The sequence below is a fragment of the Lichenostomus cassidix genome, chromosome 1, assembly GCF_008360975.1.
Source record: "Lichenostomus cassidix isolate B80296 chromosome 1, HeHo_3.0, whole genome shotgun sequence".
In the NCBI taxonomy this organism is placed as follows: domain Eukaryota; kingdom Metazoa; phylum Chordata; class Aves; order Passeriformes; family Meliphagidae; genus Lichenostomus; species Lichenostomus cassidix.
In genome coordinates, this window is record NC_139479.1 from 93,409,878 (window position 1) to 93,425,426 (window position 15,549).

Consider the following 15,549-nt stretch of genomic DNA (forward strand, 5'->3'; position numbering starts at 1 on the left):
GAAATTTTGGAATACTGTTTCTTCAGTTTTCACCTATCCAGCCTCCTCATGAACCTTGTAAGAGCAATAATTCTGCAAGTCCCTAGACAGCCATTGCTTAACTATCCTTACAGCTAGAAAGATTTCTGGGGTTTTCTTCTACCTTTCTTAAATATCTAATGTAAGTCTTCTTTGCTGAACTTAGGCCGATTTCTCCTTGTTTTACCCCATCTTGACCTGTTGAATTGATCTCTATGTAACACTCTTGAAAATGTCCAAAGACTATCGTATTTCCCACCTCTGCTCCTGCCATGTTGTTTTTCCTAGGCTAAACAAAATTGGCTCTCTTAGCTTTTACTCCCAATTCATGTTCTCTAAGCCTCTTATCATTTTTGTGGCTCCAAAAGTGGCTCTGTTGTTTGTCTACATCTTACTGACATAAGAGAGAGAAGTCTGTCAGGGTGTGGAATAGACTTACAGGGAAAAGAGAGCACTTGCACTGTAAGAAATACAACAAAGTAAATATCAGCATTAGAGTAGTGGAAGTTATTCCATATTGCCAGAGATTGATTAGGTGAGACCAAATATATTGCTTCTACCTTAGCTTTCTGCTGAAGTGGAAGTAGATGGAAGAAGCTGAAACAGCCAGTGCTGTATCAACTAGTTCTTTCACAAAAAAGTCATTAATAAGACAGCTCTTCCCCTGTGTCTGGATAGCAGTCAGTGCCCTATCAGTGGAAAAGCTGGAGTGGAGGAGCTGATGGTTCATGAGCTTTAATGGCATTAAAATGCTTTTGTCTCCTGTTGGTGAAGCAGGAGCATGATGGTACCAGTCCACAGACACTCAGACACCCTGTGAAGCAAGGGCAGGGCAGAAAAGCATGTCCATGCTGTCCATGCTGTGCAAAGCAACTTGGTGGAAATGCCCTTAAGCTGGTGTCTGCTGGCTCTGGAACAGGAGACAGTACTGTTGGGTTTGGACCGTAGGGTTAATCAAAAGCCTTGTAGCAGAATGCAGCCCCTGCAGCATGTTTATCAGCCAGCCCAAAGGCCATCAAAATCCCTTATTTTTTTCTGGGCTCTAAGCTGAGATTTTTGTTTGGCACTGTGTCACACTGTGGTGGGCCCCAGCTGCAAAGTAGCCAACTCACTCCCCCTCATTTTCCCCTTCCAGAAAAATCACAGGGATGCACACACCTCTGCCCCGTTCTTCTGTGGGAATTCACCATCTCCCTTGCTCAACCCATCTATCAACATTAGCTTTCAGGAAGAAAGACTGAAAATCTTTCCAAAACACGCTGGAAGAGTGTGAGAAATTGAGCAGGGAGGGAAGGGAGGGAGTTTTTCCTCTAAGTCCTAAAGGAAAGTTTGAGCCTGCAGTTTGTTTATCATTTGATTATTTTTTTTTTTAACCTTTACTATGGGAAATAAGGAAGGAGAAAGTTAAGGTTGTCTGGAACAGGCTTAGATCCAAACTATGCTGCTGAGAAAAGGAAAAATAATCAGAAGAATCACATGCATAAACAGACAGCTAAGTCCACCAATTCTTTGCTTGACCAAATAATTCCCCACCCTGTACACCTTAATTACTGCCTCACCCATAGCCACTTCAAACTGAAGATTGTGCTGTGCTGCTTGTCCAGTATTCCCAGGGACTCACAGCCTATTTCTCTGATCCCTCATTTATTAAAATAATTTACACCAATGTTAAGAATGAGTAGAAAGCTTTCAGGTCAAGAGACAGAGCTTCAGCTAATGGAAATCAGTTAACCAGCATCCATGTTAGCAAAGGACTCCCCCTGCCTGCACACCTCTTCATGGGATGAGATACAGGAAGGGAACCCTGCAATTCTTCTCTAACCCACCTCAGCTAGTCTAGACATGTACCAGCACTTTCCTGCATGTCCCTTCACCTCATCTATCAATGCTCTTTTTCTCACTGACTCCTCTGCAGCTCCTGTCATCTCCAGCAGCATTTGTAAGAGGCCTTCTGCCCTCTCAAATCTTTACCCCACAGAAAATCTTCTCAATATTTCCTCTTCTGGGCATGTGTGGCAGGGGGGGGGAGGGTGTCCTTCAGGTTCTCTTCCTGCTTTGATCTCACTCTGAGGAAGAATTTCAGACCCATCATTTGCAGGGGGAAAAATTATCTGCGCAGCAGAAGACTGCATGGTAAACATCCTGTTGTGGCCCAGCCTGCATTACTAACCTAGATGCCTTGTAAGAGATTAAAAATAAAAAATTAAATAACAGAACAAAACAAAACCCCACACCCACAAAAAAACCCCAAACAAACAAATCAAAATGAGCCAACTAATGAAAAAAAAATTCACAAAAAAAAAGGGGGGTGAAGGGGGGAGTTAATTTAAATTAGAACTTCAGTAATAGTACCATCTCAAAACAGATATATCTGTTCTTCTGGAATCTTTGGTCTTAAGAATTTGCAGATGGAAAATATGGATGTCCTTCTGCATATTATTTTTCCCAGTGCACTTTACTTGGCAGCTCAAAGCCTTTTAGCAGGAAGATGGCTGTAGAATTTCAGGGATCAGTTCAAAGCCTTGTGCTGTAGCAGATCATCTGGCACTTGACCTATACACAAACTGAAAGCCTTGGGAAGAACTCCACCCTGGACTTTTCAGCTCCTTTAAAGCCAAGATCTGTGTGAGTACTATGCACACACACATTGCATCTAAAACACAAACAGGAGTTCAGGTCTTAACAGGAATTAGGATGCCAGTTGATTCCCTCCACATGCAACAGCAGCAACAAGTTGAAGTGCTTACAAGTACCCTGCTCACTGGCAAAATGCAATTTTAAGTTATAGTTCAGGTTAATGACTTGACATATGTCAGGCCTCTCACTGAGGTAATGGAAGTAATTATTGATACAGTAACTACAGGCCAGGCAATCTGAAGCATACCCCATTGTGACAGCTCAATTGGCCTGAGATAATCAGGTAAAGGTAAATGGTGATAACCTCACCACCTGTCTGAACCAGAAGGTGTCCAGTCTCCTCCACAGGGATGAATTGAATTTGGTGTCTCTATTCCAGCTTGCCCCCGTGCTCTTGCCTAGCCCGGGATCAAGTGTCTCCAAGGGCACTGTTTTTGGTGAGCACACGGAGCACATGCACATCTGTGTGCAGGCACACATGGTCCATGTGCACAGAGCCTGCCCTGTGCTCCAGCGCTGGGATCACACACACCATCCAGCCAAAACTCCCTGTATTCACCCCCCCTCGTCAGCCAGCCCTCACCTCCTGCCAACAGCCACTCTTGTTTTTCTGTATCTGTCTGCCTTTCCTGGCACCCCACGTAGCAGCATCTGAAAGCCAGCAAGGCGCAAGCAGTTGGATGGATGAACTTATTTTGTTCAGGTGCCCAAGTCACCAGTGGGTGGGTAATGGCTTTTGGTCAAAAGCCACACTAAGACAGTGTTGAAAAGGAAGGCTTGACAACAAACTACAGAACTCCAAGTGCCCAGTCTCTAATTAGATGAATTTAAACAAGCTAAAAATCTTAAAAAGCAATTTCCTTGGGCACTGGAGGAGTTAAGATCACACTGGGATTTCAGGATTCAGATTGTGACTCATCATAGGTGACACGCTATTTTTCACTTACTTTCCTCAGCAACAATCACTTGATGTTTTAGAATAAACATCTGTCAGGAAACAGATCATATCCTATAGGAACAGAAGGAGGAAACTAAGCTTTGTTCATGAAATGCTAAGAATGTATTTTTAATGACAGAAGCCTGGGGCAGTTTCCCATAATTAGTTTACAGGAGTATCTCAGAAAGGCTCTGGCAGGCTGCACAGTGCTCATAAATCTGCACTATTGTAAAGTGTTCCAGGGTCCCTTCAAAGGGACTGGACCAGAGGCAAAAATAGCAGGATGCCCTTCATGTGGTAATCCCAGCCTCTGCAGAGTGGGAGGTATCGGAAATCTTAATGAGGAACCCACTCTCTGGAGAATTTTACCTCTAATCTACACCAAAGAGAAGGGAGGGGAGAACAAATAAACAGAAGTGCTCACAGTGCTCTTTGACAGGTCCAAAGTGGACTTTCAGAGTGTTTTAAGTTTCTTCATTGCTGACCAGCCATGACCCTGCAGACAAAAGTAGTCAATGTATTCTTCATTATAAATAAGACCAAGTTCCCAGGCAAGTTTAAGTGCATCTTCACTGGTCTCAACTGCACCTTCTCCAAGAGAATACTTCCAGTGGTATATCAGTTAACAGAGAAAGCAGAATGTATTTTCAGCCAGGGTGTAGGAGAGCTGGTATGTTTAAGATTCAGAAAGAGAGACCTGCTTCAGAAAGATCCCAGGCTCACAGCACTGGGAAGATGTTTGGGTATGAGAGAGGGCAGCAGCTGCCTGTATGCCCAGGAAGAACAGGTGAGGTACCTCCAGGAAAGACTGGAGTTGTACAGTGGTTTTGGCTTGTGGAAATAGTTTTTTCCCATGAAGATGCAAACACCTGTAAAGCAAATTTAACCAACATTTTTTTATTAATTTATCTTAATTTCTCTTTCACACCTAGGAGTTGTGCACATATGCCCTGATGGATATCAATGCTGTACTAGTAGGTACCATAGCAGTAATGGAGAAATTTACTTTTGTTTGTTTGGGGAATTTTTTACCCCTAGGGAAGAAGACCATGCCAGTAGTTCTCATCGCCAACCATCCTTAAAGCCCCACAACATACTTCCTTTGCTTGCCTCCCACAAAGCCATGAAAACATTTCCTTATTCTCTGTTTGTGGTTTCCACAGACTGAAGATAAAATCTGAGCAAGTTAAGAATGAGGAAGGAATAAAATTGAAACAATAATACTAAGAGAGATAGTAGTACTTACTAGCTCCTTCAAACCTTGTATCCAAGCATCTTAAGGCACTTCACACAGCCCTGACTCCCTAGTGTTGAATGATAAGTGCTATTGCCTTTTTAAAGGAAGGGGCACTAAGCCAGAAAGTGAAATGGAGTCTCCTAACATGCAGATCTGTGTTTTAAACCAGAAAATTTTGCTATATCTCACACTACGTATTAACACTGAGAGAATTACATGTCCCAAAACAGGGATTCTTCCCTGAGAAATCTCATTTCCAAACTATTTACACAAATTTTAAAATGAAAAATCCTTATTAAAATCTTCTCTTGAAATAGAGAGAGCAAATCCTGCCCTTCAGCAAGCCCTTTTAGAACATGTATAAGAACATATCACTTTAACTCCATTAGGACAGTTTATGCCAAAATCAAACAACCTGTGGACCATAGCACATCAAAGAGTGTGCAACCTCCTTTATCCTTCGTTCCTACAGGACTTGTCTTAGGTCTGTCAGTAACAGACCTTGGGACCATCCCATGGATTCATCAAACTAGAGACATTTCACATGAAGATCTATACAAGTTAGACAATATGATCTGCCTCTTCCTTCCTCCATTACTGCTTTCCATAAAATGAAAACACTTCCACTTTGCGAAGAGCTTTGAAAGTTACAGAAGGAAAAAACAAACTGAAATGCAGTGAACCATCAACCAGATTACTTTCCCAGTATATGGACTGAAGGGTGCCAAGATCTGATGCCAAAGGTAATGCCTGCTGAAGGCATTTGTATTTTAAACAAAGGATTTATCTTTCAATCTTAGTTGAAGAAATTAATTGTCTAATATTTTGCATTTATACTAGCTAAGACAGCTTAATTCAAAACTGGAACCTGAGCAGCCCCAGTGAATCAGTGGCTTTAATTCTCATTACATTCAGAATGGCAGGGCCCAGCTGGGAAAGGCAACCAGCTACCTTCTCACCAGCTGGCAACAGTTAAGGACAAAGTGCATGGAGTGAGTGCTTCACTTTAGACACTTGAATGAAGTAATGTTTTACAGTGCTAAAGTAAATATAGTTCAGTGGAGAGGATGCTGGCAGGAAGCCACAGCAAGGACATAAATTCATGGTGCTGGAAGACCAGCTTGGCTTGGCCTGCTTAAGTAGTTCACAAAGCAATCCAGCATTTCGTATAAATAAACTTTTTACCCAGGTAGTAAACCAAGAAAAAGGCTGGATTTCTGGGTTTTCTATCAGATGTCATGATTCAACAGATGGTTCCTCTTCCTCCACAGCTCACCCTTGCTCTGAAAAGAGCAAGTAAAATAAAAGAGGTTGTCAGATATGCCTCAGTTGTTTCAGTCAGTTCAACTGGACAGTGCACCACTCAAATGAGAAGCTACTCTCTTCTTGCTCCTTTGCACTTCCATCACTCAAGGTGCTAAATGATACAGTCCCAAACTAGGAGATTTGGGCTGTGAATAGCTATCTTTAGTGGTTCCTCCAAAGAGGAGACGCCCTCAAAATGTTCCTTCAAAGAGAAGCCACAGAATCTTCTTGGATTATTGGTTACTGGTATTCTACAGTCTTCCCATTTGCCTCTTACAACCTCTTTATAAGCACTATGTCTTATGAATGCTTGGGAATCCCTCTAGCCCCTGGTTCAAATGAAGAGGAATAGCACTGGAGGGGGATGATGTCTGTAAGTATTGCAGACTGGCATCTGCAAATATTCTGACAAAGGCAGTCTGAACCCAGTGAAAACAGTGAAACAGAGGACTTTCACTTTCTTTGTTCCTGGTAAATCAAGTAGCTGTATTTCCCATCATCAGTAATGAATTATGCCACAAATTCAGTGTTAACTCAGTGAAGATCCTCAGTTTACCTCACTTTTTGAGAGTTGCTATTGAAAAATTGAAAACTGTATGAGAGTTACATATTGAAAACTATGTGCATTGGCTGATCACAAATATCTACTACGTTTTGCTCCCACCTCTGAACAATTCCGCTCATTTTGGTATTTTGGTGATTTTTTTTCTTTAATGGTTAGCTTTGCTCTCTCACAGTCTTTCAAATAAGCTAGAATCACATACTCCTCAAACCACCTTGCCTTTAATTAGAGGATCACTATGTCTGAAAATGTATCTGTGGCCACCAAGGCTGCATATTGAACATAATGTTCCTACAAATTCCTTATTCCTTCTCTGGTTTTGAGGATGAGACAAAATTCTCTCTTCTTAAACCATCTGTGACCACAGGGATTGACAGACATTGACAGCACTCAATCCAGTATCTTACTCATAACAGCCTTTCCTGTAATGATAGACTCCCTCACACAGTCATCTGCACATTGTTCGGAAACCAAGGAAAATATAACAAATTGTTGCTGTACAGAAGACACCAGCAATGCAGCATGCTATGCCTGCTCTGTAGGAAGACACCTGAGATGTCTGAGCTCAAGTGGAAGGCTGTGTGTAGCTTCTTCACTTATATCTGGAGTTCACATAGTGCAGTATGCAGTCCCTGTCCTCATCCTTTACTCTAATCCTCCTCTGGACCTATAAAATCTCCATGAAGATCACGGCAGGCTCCAAGTTCCAAGACTGGGTCCAAAGAAATTTAAGCTCTTTCTGAAGTCAGTTGCTTAGGCCAGCTCTCCAACATGCTCTTTCTTGTTTTCCTCATCAGAACTTCTAATGGAGCTGGGATTCAAACTCTGAACTAGAAGTGTCAGGCTTCTCACATCCAGGACTGTCATTGCCATCTAAGATTTGTCATGCTGACATTAAATGCTGCTGGCAACAATTTAAGACCTGCCCACTGCCAAAGTGGAAATGAAATGGGCAAAGAGCAGTAATCATAAGCAAGTCATTCATGAGCAGATTTAATTCCAATCTCCCAGCCAGGGGAGGAGGAGAGAAAGGGAGAAGGGGGTCATATCCTATGGAAGAAAGGGAGATATGACAACAGAAATAGTTCAGAAATAGTGGCATGTGTGAAGAGTTAGTTCAGAAATAGCGGCATGTGTGAAGAGTTAGGACAGTAGTACTTACAGAGCTCCTTTTAAAACCAAACGAAAAAGCTTCCCAGCCCTGGTCAGGGTAGAAGGGAAGGTGCTGAGAAGGGGAAATTTAGTGGTGAGTTACAATTTATAGTTTCCATCCTGCCATCAGCTACCAGTCCATCAGCCAGTGTGTTTATGCTGCGGTAGGCAAGGCCATGCTCTCTCAGTCCACTTGTCCTGGGTGAGCCTAGAAGTTGCTGCCTGGCTTTGAAGCCTGCTCTGTGCTCTGCCTGCTGCTCTCCTAGTGTGATTTTGGATCTCCATTCTTTCTGGGTTTTCTTTTATATGCACAGCTGCCTGCCAGCCTTGCTAAACCTTAAAAACCTTCCCTGACATCAGGGCTGCATAGTCATTGCTATCCATGCAACATACTCAGTAAAAGGGAGCAGGACACTTTGGGGTGTTTCAACAAACCCACAGCTAACACAGTAGCATTTTATGGGATGGAAAAGTTGCATTAATGGGGATCCTATCTTTTGTCACCAAGGACAGAAAAGGCAGAAATACACAGATGAGGTGATGAGAGGCCCACTAGTAGCAGCAACAGAAAAAAGTACTTTTTTAAAAATGAATCATATATTCCAGAGTTTAAAATATGCATTTTCTTAAGACTGGCTGCTTTAACAGGACATTTATAGGCCATGCATTTCCAAATCAGAATGATGGAACTTGCGTCATATCCTGAGGAAGCTCTTCAAGAGCTACATAAGAATGAAGGATCATCCACATGTTTGCTCATGTACTTCTCCCCGGCTTCTGCGTGGTTTTATTGACTAGAAGCATTGATGAGAGATAAACCCAGTTTCAAGAACAGCAGGTCTGAGTCCATATCCTGTGCAGGCTAAAAGGGAGTAGGAGCTGACATTTTTGGAGTCTGCTCCAAATAAAAGGAGTGACAGAGAAAAACACTGAATTTTTTACAATCTTTGTTTCTGTATTTTCAGACTATGGCTGACAGAAAGGCTGTCATGAGGCATAGGCTGTATTTCAAAAGTGCCGTGCAAAGGCTTACATATTGCTAAATGTCAGCTTCCAGTTTAGGATCTCAAACAGGAAATAATAGATATAGACAACATTATCCTTCAAGATAGGCCACAATGTGTGAAACAGGAAAAAACCCACAGCATTGCCATAATATCTCCTTTGTGAATGGCGCGACAGGGACTGAGGCTTGTATTTATATGAGTCTGTACAGATCCACATAAAAACACTGGCCTGAGATGGGTCAGTGAATGTACTCAATGAAGGCACCATGGCATTGTTCAGCATTGTCTCACTTGATTCTAATAAAAACACTTAGCAATGCCTAGACACATGTATTTCTGGCCTGTTACATAGTGTGTTATTACACTTGCTTCCTGGAATAACAGAAAGGGAACCTTTCTGCTAACCTCCTACAGACACAGATCTGTGGGCAGAGATTTTATAAGTAAAACAGGTTTATTGCACAAACCAGGCTTCTGGTTATCACTGCATCGCACGCACCCTCACAGCTTCTGCCCAAACTACAGGCTGCCTTCTAGAGGGCACCCAGTATTCAGCACAGATGATGGAAAATTCCCCTGCTCGAAACGTGTTCCTTTTTTGCCCACAAACATGTGAAATGGGAAGTTTTAAGTACCATTTTTCCCCCTAGAAGTGAGTTTGGCCTGCACAGGGTGCTCTGAGAGAAGAGTGTATCTCTTAATCACACAGCCCTCTGGCTAGAGAGTCAGCTAGAGAGAAGGATGAAGGAGTAGATGTCTGGTTTGGATTAAGGGATTGTTCCAAAACTTTCTGTTCAATGCAAAAACACACCACCAAATGTTTGTGTCGTGAAACAGCCAGAAACTTTCAAAAGGCACGGGATGGGAAGAATTTAGCAGATGCAAAGTAACTTCTTGTTATGTCCCATCCAAGAATGGCAAATGGGGAATCAGAGTAAGAATTATCATTAGAAATGCAGAGAATTAAGTTATGAACTTGTTGTAGGATAAAAAGGGCTTCACCATTCCTCTGAATTACTACATTTTTCAAGCATAAGGTTTTCATTAATCCTTTTTCTTCTTTTTATAAGTGGAGAAAAAAGATCAGTTCCAAAAAAATCCAGCAATAATCCAACACTTTCCAAAATATTCAAGTTTAAGAAAGTAGGGGGAAAATTGGTTTCTGGCTTTCCATACAGTTAAAGATTACAGAAGGAGGTTATTGTTTTTTCTGTGACTCTGTATCACTCTTCTGCCCTCTCATTCCTCAGAGATTTATAAATCTTGGAAGCTTGCTATGCAGCAGGTTCATCAGGTGGGGAACTCATCAGTAACTTAGCAGCAAGACTTCCATTTTAATAGGCCTATGATTAAGGGAAGGGTATTTTAATTAATTCTAAAAGAGCACCAGCATAATTTACATTCTGTGCTTATTTGGGGGCTCTTTTTCAATGGAACATAAATGGAAGTAGTTTTTTATATTGGTATTAAAAGCAGAGAGACATTTGTGTATCATGAAGCCTCACACCAAGACTTGAAGCTGGGATAGGACTCTGAGTACTGTTTGGGAACTGGTTATTGCTTCAGTAGACAATTTTTTTTCATTAAGAATAAACTAACAGCTCAAATCCTATGGTTCAAATGCTCCTCTCCTATCCTTTGGTTTAATAGTCACTGCTGTTAAATGCAAACATTTCTTCTCCTTGCAAAGCCATTGGCTGTTCACCTCAGTGCAATAAAATCAGAGAATCTGAGTGCTCTGAGGATCCCCACGTGGCACTAGATGGCGTTACAAAACAGTTACGGTACAGTTCAGTGGCAAACCACAGGGCTGGGAAGGTTGTGCAATAGGCTGCTGTTTTGCGGTGTAACACCCCTGAGAACCTGCTTGTGTCTACCCGCTTACTAAAACAGGCTTGGGTACCACCTCCAATATCTTTTAAGCTTATTTAACTCACATTTGAATAAACCTAAAAATCAACACATAGAAATCATCTATTTTCCTTCTCTACCACAGCCCCTACACCCTGCTCCTGTAAACACAGCAACACACTCACTCATACCAAGTTAATCCACTGACAGCAGGGACAGTGGCAAAGTTGGGGCTCTTTCCATACGGAATGGGCTGTTTCCATACTGAATATGGCCCTAACTTAGAAAATTTGTCAGGCACATTTCTAATGTCAAGCAGCCAATTCAGTCACTGCCTTCCCTTAAAGCTTATGGTAAAGCCAATTTTCCAAAAGTTGAAGGATCTTTGATCCCTCTCTATATAGGAAGGTGCTATGTCTATTAATACTTAAGATTAGTTCATGGAACCCTAACAATTTAAAAAATAAAACCTAGGAGTTAGCTTGCTACTCTGCTGGGAGCTTTGGGAATTAAGTCAGTATCCTATCTCCCACTTCACCTGGAGCAGGGCTGAATTTGGCTCCGAATTACAACTGCACTACCACTTGCCTCTGAGGTCTGTGCTTAGTTACAGCTGTGTAGCTGTGCTGGAGGCATTAGTATTGGCAGATATTAAAAGGGAGAACAATTTGGTTGTGCCTTTACAGTTTCACTAATGAGTTTGCTGATGATGTGTGAGCCTGGCACAGCCCTGCTCCCTTGACGAGAACTGTGCCTGTTCTGCAGAGTCAGCAGGCTCATGTTTACAAAAGGTCAAGTCACACCTGTCACTGGGGTGGGCATTTCCTATTTTCCTTCTTCTTTCTGCATGGGATGTGTATGTGTACCCAACACCCTCCAGGACTGGAATGCCAGACTGAGGTGGAGTGGACACAAAAGGCCAATACTGTCATCTGGGACTTAATCCCCTGCCAAGAAGAGATCCTCTAGTGCTCTGGCCAGCCCAGATTTATGTGACTCACAACGAGCTCCTGCTATCTCCCATGGAAAGTTACTTGTATAGTTTTAATACAACTCCTCATTGGCCTCAAAGCTTCACGCTAGACTTGTCTTTGACCAGTGATCCCATCACTCTAGGCTTCCCAGTAAGAAAACTCCTCTCTGATTCTCATATCACAGGTTGGTGGCTGGTCCTTTGCCCAATCTTAACATATCTACTTTTCTCACTGCCTCCTCATAAATCAGTCTCTCAGTCTCTCAATCACTTGTGCTGTTCTTCTCAAAGAAAATGAAATCTCTCCCTCTATAAATAGTTCTGGTGTGTGTTTCAGTCTGCTGCTGATCTTTCCATTACCAAAATTTCTTGACATTTTATAGCCCACCATCTGGCTGTGCATGATGGCATGCAGATGTTAGTCATGCAGATGTCAGACATTTTTGGCTACCAGTACAGCAATAAAGAAATATTTCTCTAACAGAAAAACTTGAGATCTTGCCTTAAATGAACTAAGTAATGAAAGGCTAGTTCTGTACTGGGTTCCCTTTGCTTCTTGCTGTTAATGAATAAAATCACATTTTGCCACTTATATTTGGGGAAAAAATGTGCTCTTTCTTCTCCTTCATGTTGTTCCTTAAAAATCCCTAAAATTTCTTCTTTGCTGAAGTGTCCCCACACCACTGCCACTGAGTTAATTGACACAATTTTGGCCACTGGTGCCCTACTGCAATGGCCTGGCAGTCCTGCCTCCATACTCTCATGGTCCCTTGAGGCCTGCATCCAGCTCTCTACCTTGTCTCAACAGAGATTACAATCTCCCTGAAGAGGAGATTTTCTTTGTGTCCTAGATTTTTGATCGCAGGTACAATAGAATCCCAGCCACAGCCAGTCTACTAATACCCACCATGGATGAAACCATAAACCCCTACTCCTTACAGGAATTCATGTAAGTTAAAAGAATAAGGTTTTTTCATCTGTAATGGTATATTTCCAAGGGTGAGAACAAGGACTAATAGGCTCAGAGTGCTGGCCACAGTTTTACCACCAGGCAAGTGTTAGCAATAGATTTTTGCAGACAGTTTTCAAGGTGGGGTGGGCGGGCCATTAGTGGACATGTGAAACTTTACTTTCCACTTGGGTAGTTTTTGATAAATTGAAACATTGTTAGTTCATAATAGGATTGGGTTGCTTTGTTTGTTTTGGCTTTTTTTTTTTTTCCCTCTGAAAGGGTTAGCAACTATAATCCCGGTAATGAAATGAAAATCAGAGAAGAAAGTCTGTGGAAGAGGAATCAAATGGACTGGGTATCTGATCATCTCCTTTGTATCCAGCAGAGATGTGACAGATCCCAAATGGTTTTGAAGAGTGTGGATATGTGTCCTTATGCTTCTGGAGATTAGAAAATCATTCATTATGGGAGGTGAAGTGGGTTGGCTACTGTAAAAGCACCTGTGTCATGTAACCATTTGATATTAGTCACCTCTGTAGAAAGGAAACTAAAGAGAACTGGAGGTCCAAATACAGTGGCATTTCCAACAACACTAGATGTGTTGTGTCAGCAGAAGGTATCAGTGTAAATTAGACTTTCTTACTCCAACAATGAGACTTTCAAAGATAACTGGATGAAATAAGATATGTAAATCATGTTTTAAGATGCCTGCATTACTGGACATTACTTGGTACTTAAAATAATCTCTTCTTGGTAGATAGAGGTTCTCAGTTCCTTGGTCTCTATTTTGAGTGCATGGGACACACAAATACACTTGAAAGATTTTTCTTTTGACTAAATGATGTCTGCTATATCTTGAATCTCCCAGTGCTGACATACATGAGTAAAATGCTTCAACAGTTCTGGTCATTTGTGTGTTAAATTTCCACTGCTACTGGAAAAATCCCAGGTCACCTCCCCTCAGTGAAAGCAGGAGTTTGTTATAGTAATTATGGAAAAAATAACAACATCCAGACATGAAATCTTGGACCAATTATTTCACCTGGGATCTCTTTCACCACATATTTGCTTTCTCATTTCTTTCTCTCTCCTCTTTAATTTTTGGAAGGCTGTGGTCTCTCTTAACTTTTCAGCTTAATTGTATCTTATAAATACGAGCAAAATCCAAGAGTCTTCACTAAACACAGAAACCTTGCTATTGATTTCAAGGCAGCTGGCTTCCATATATCAGGAACACACATGGCTTCACAGACAAGGCTGCCTTTAACATGAAGAAAGCAAAACCAGCAATGGAAACCTCAATCCTTACTGTGTATTTCTCTGAAGAACTCTGTTATACAGATTTCCCTCTCGTTCTGTTTGGCGATTGTGAATTGTCAGGGACTTTTTGTCATTAATGTGACACTCAAAGATGAGGTGACAGTGAGGTGACAGTCTTCCAGGTCTTCTTGGGCCTCCTGACACTGTTTATCCAGTGACTCAGCCCATTCATTGGACAGAAATGTTGACAGCATTGGACTGCTGTATTCCATGTATTTAGATAGAAGCTGCCTGAACTAGAAAGTCATTCTCTAGTCATAAAATACACACAGAGGTACCAAACTCAATGATAAGAACTAGCTGCACTCTAGTTAAACTTGTGCTTCTAGCACTAAAGTGCTCCATGAACAGCCCACAGCAATAATCTGCTGGAGAAGGGCAGTGAGAGTTTATCTCTGAATGCTTAAAAATAGGAATATCAATGGCCTCTGTATGTTGTAAGGGAAACCCATCCAAAAAATAAACCTTGAAATACTATCTAATATATAGCCTATGAGATGTGTCATTTCAGATGTGAGCCTCTACAGGGGTATAATCCAAGAACAGCAGCAATATATTAATAAAACATGCTTTGACCACATTTTTTCTGGCAGATAGTACTTTTGCACTGTAGCCCAAAATACATAATGAAATCCAGATCTCACTAGTTGCTGGAATGTCCTTTGTCAATAACTGTGAAAAATGTCTCTTACACTGCAGTACAAAATTGAGCTGTGGAATTTATGTGCATAAGTTCTTCCACCCTCTAAAAGTATTTTATCTTGAATGAAAATACTGACACTGATTATGCCTGGCAGAGACCACTCCCTGCCTCTGCTGTATATCTTAATCCCTTCTGCACCAATTTTGTTTTTGTGAATTTATTTCCTGTGAAGTAACTACATCAACAACATCAAAAAAGCCCAGATTTTCTATTATTGCTTGATTAAAAAGTAGTACTAGTATTACCAGTCAGGAAAGAGATGCTTATGTACATCTCCTGAATGTGAGACACTCTATCAGTGAACACGAGTATTTTTTATTATTTGCTTTTTTCTGCTATTATCTGCTTTAGGATTCAACTGTATTGTTAGGTTTTGGCCTGGTGGGAATCTATCCACATGACACCAAGGTTCAGTTCCAACCTGGGCTGAGTTTTTGTCAAAGACCCTAAACAAACAGATGAGAGAAATCCTAATTCCCAACCCTTTGGGCCAATGTCATGACTTCTCACACCACTTTTCATTCTCTTCATATTTTATTAGCTGAAAGCACCAGGGTAGTCAGTATTGTTCTACTGCCAACTGCTGACCACTCACCATCATCTCATGAGTTATGGTTTAAGAACCAGCTACCTACATTGTTCTGTGCATACTTCTAGTTCCAGAAGCAGTGCAGGGAGGTCACAGGATTCATGTCCCTGTCTGTAGAATGATGATACTAACCAGATCAGCCATCCTCCCCATCTCCTAGGTGAGCAGGTTCTGCCTCTACAAAGCCACAGAAGGGAAAAAAAATTCTGGAAGGAAACAGGAATAACTGTATTGACCATTAAAGAGAGTATTCAGGAGGCTGGCATGGGCCTTCCCAAAGCAAATGAAACACCTGAAAGGAGGACA